The 3,898-nt window shown below is 39.5% G+C and overlaps 1 pseudogene; it reads right to left on the bottom strand.

The window, feature by feature from the left end:
- LOC112161891 overlaps positions 1–3,898 on the bottom strand; it is a 10,539-nt pseudogene that overhangs the window by 4,063 nt on the left and 2,578 nt on the right.

A 3,898-nucleotide genomic window follows, 5' to 3' on the forward strand; every position in this document is an offset into this window, starting at 1 on the left:
ATTCTGGTCTAGATGTGGCAAAGAATTGAATCCATTTATTCCAACTATGATAAAATTTTTCCTTTTGAATCCTTAACTGATATGTCAATTTTTCCATTCTAAATATTTCTAAGACAATTCCAACCCAGTCGTCCAAAGTGGGTTGAGTAGGGCTCAGCCCTCTCCTTGTTATTGCTTTTTTACAAGCTACTAGAAGTAGCTGCAAAAGTTTTATCTCAGACTTGCATTTCATAAAAGATGTAAAACCGAGATATAAAACCGTAAAACAAAAAGGAATTGGAATATCAAACACAGCATTCAGACACGTCTGCACACCCCTCCAAAATGACAGTACGCTGGGGCAGTCCCAGAAAATATGAAAATGGTTTGCGGAAGTTGAACCACATTGTCTCCAGCATGGCCTATCATCCCCTTTATACTGTTCTTGGTATGGAGTTTTAAAGTATCTTATAATATTTTTCCAGCCGTGTTCTCTCCAGGTCATTGAACTGGAAGTCGACCACTGAGATGATAGGATGCTGGTCCAAGCCTCTGCTGATATTTGATTTTGATTATTTTTCCCATTTACATTTAATATACAGAGTATTGTCTGGGCACGAAAGAGAGCATTATATATTTTAGAAATAGATTTGGAAGGTATGTTAGTGATAGTTTTTTTAAGATGTGACAAAATTCCATCTCAACCTCAGATAGATCAGTCATCTTACATTCATTTGAGATGTACGATCGTAGCTGCAGATACCTGTAAAATTCATTACGTTCCAGCCCATGTTTTTCCCGCAATGAATCAAAGCTACACAAAACATTATTTTCAGTAAGTGAAAGGTAAGTTGTGAGTCCACAGGATGACCAGGACTTAAAACTAACATCCCTGTTTGGCCTAAAGTCAGAATCATATACAAACCATTTGAAGATTCTTAGCATATTTTGTATTTGACATAAATTGATAATCTTTTCCCAAACCTTAAGTGTATGAGTCAACCAAGGGGCCCCCAAACTTTCCATATGATTAATCAAGCCATTTATCAGCAATCACAGCTTGGATGGGGATCCTAGAAAAAAAATTGTTTTCCATCTCCTTCCACTTGGAAATATATCTATCACTGTACCAGTATAGAATAGGCACAATTTGTGCAGAATAATAATAGTTTCTGAGGCAGGGGAGACCCAGTCCTCCCCTTTCCTTCGAGAGTTTAAGGGTGGTGTATTTTATCCTTGGTTTGCGGCCCTGCCAAATAAATCTAGAAATACATTTATCCCACTCTCTGAATTGATTTTCGCTCACCTCTAAGGGTAAGTTTCTAAATAGGTATAATAATCTGGAGAGGATGTTCATTTTTATTACAGCTACTCTAGAACCCAGGCTCAAATAAGGAATCAGATTCCATCTATGTAAATCAGCCTTTGTGTTAGAGGATACTGGCTCATAATTTGCTTGACTGAGATCAGACAGGTCTTTGGTTAAGTATATTCCTAGGTATTTAATGGTTTCGTTTTCCCAGTTTAACCTGAATTTTCTGCGTAAAGTCAGAGGGGCTGCACAGTTCAGAGACATCACCTGAGTTTTTGAGATGTTTACTTTGTAGCCTGAGAGTTCCCCGAAGTCTGACAGAGTAGATATTAATGCTTGTGTATTTCTAAATCTTCTTCTGCAGAAGAATAAAACAACTCAAAGTCAGACTGAAGGAAGATTCTTTACTCCAACAGAAGACACAAATTTCCACAAGTTGTTCACAATTCTACAAATGAACATTCTCTATCAAATGATATTGAGAAAAAAAACATGTAAACAATCTATTGGTTTCTTATTTTTTTGTACAAATTAGCTGAACAAAATCCTTCTTGAGAAGCTTTGGATTTCTTTCATCCACTTGAGGAATCCTCTTTTTCTAGATCACCTGTAAAGATGAATCATCTAAAATGTGTGACTTTATAGATGGCATTGATTTCGACAGAAAATGGCATGTTCTACACATAGCTATTCTGACAAATGGAATTACTGAATAAAGCTGTGTTCAAACCAAATGCGATTCATGCGTCAGGGTCAGCCAGTGTCAATGTTAAGTCAATGGTACAGACGTGGTCCTGTGGCGGTATGGCTGCAGCGCAATTTGAGTTCAATTATTTCAACTTTGGCGAGGTCCAAGGGTCTTACATGACCCACCAAGGGTTCTACATGACCCACCAAGGGTCCTACATTAAACATGTCTAAGGTGCAATTAAAACCAAGAGGTGAGAAACCAATTGGAGGGGGAACACTTTCAAGAAGCCCCACCCCCAAGGTGGCATCACAGACTGATTCTGGTAAGTTTGTAATAAGCTCCTGCTGTGTTGTATTAAAAAATGTTGTGAAATGCAACACAGGCTTTTTGATTTGCTAAAAACTTCACAATCATAGTTAAGAAACAACCAGGAATGACTTTACAATACAAAAAATACATATGGTTGGAGTCCTTTAACGGTCAACACTTACCACGAACAGGCTGGAAGTCTGCAACACAGTAAACAGATGTTACATTCAGATTAAATTGACTTAAAAAGTTGTTAATTTGAAAATCTATTATTTTTGTGTTCTAATGATTTGGGCTTAACTGGGTCCCTTGGGATTGTATTGTTTCTCACCATTTATTTTTCTCCAACAGCAGTAGAGAACTCCACCAAGCACCATAATCAGAACCCCACCAACAGCTCCTCCAACAACAGGAGGAAACACTGAAGGAGAAACTGAAAAACAACATGGATCAGTCAGACGTACATGGGAATGTAATATGACAAATAAACTCCTTACATGCTAAAGTTTTTAAAGCAGATTAACTAGATCAGATATAGCCCTGATATAAATGATATGCTTCTGAAAATCACCAATAAGATGGAAAACAGGCAGAGTGATAGATCTGGAGAGTCATGGTGGGCTGAATGGCTGAAGTTTATGATCTTACCCCAGTTTGTCTGGATCTCTGTTTTGTTCAGTGTGATGATGATTTCTTCCTTTACTCCATAAAGCTGGAACACACAGTCATATTTCCTCCAATCCTCATGTTTGATCAATGAAATGTTCAGCTCAGAGCTCATCTGGAAGGTTCCATCACTGTTGGGGAGGATCCCTCCTTTCTCCACTCCCTCATGAATCTCCTCTCCATCTTTCCTCCAGAACAGATCAGCTCTGTCAGGATAAAATCCAGTGGCATGACAGCTGACTGGAGAGGAGGGAGTCTTCTGGAGGAGAGACACTGAAGGACGGTCTGCTCAACAAATTAAGCATTTTACTGTTTTTCTTACAATGTACACCATTTATTTGCATGAAGTAACAAGTGCGGTTGACTCTACCTGTTCTCTGAAGAAAACTCTTTCATTAGCCCACATAAAACTTCAAGTACTCAGGGCATACTGACATGTAGAGGTTTTTAATGAACTCCAATCTTGCTTTGTCCGTGTCCCATTAATGTTTTATTACAACAGCTTGGGTTTTAGGAGTAATCCATGTCAGTGTCTGCAGGTCCAGAGAGATGAAGTCTTCTCCATCATAACCATACTGATTTATGCCTTTCACTAGGGGTGTTGCGGATCACGGATTATCCGTGGTCCGTACGGATCAGAAGCCACGGTTCGGGACACGGTTCGGACACGTGTGTACCGCGGACCACTCCGACCCCCACCCCCAGCGAGCGCACACACCTTGGGCTCTCATAATTTTAATCATTGTCCGTTCACATCAATGAAATTCTGTCCGAGTTCGGTCCGACTGAACTATTCTTCCACAGCTGTTTGTTACCGTCAGACCCACAGAGTTTAAGGGAGAGAAGACACGCCTTAAAATCAGGAGTTTAAAACCTGATTTAGAGGAGAACCTCCGTGAAAAAAGAAAAAAGGAGACAGTCTGTCTATTGCCGCGCGGAAA

The sequence above is a fragment of the Oryzias melastigma genome, linkage group LG11 (assembly GCF_002922805.2).
Source record: "Oryzias melastigma strain HK-1 linkage group LG11, ASM292280v2, whole genome shotgun sequence".
NCBI classification, from domain to species: domain Eukaryota; kingdom Metazoa; phylum Chordata; class Actinopteri; order Beloniformes; family Adrianichthyidae; genus Oryzias; species Oryzias melastigma.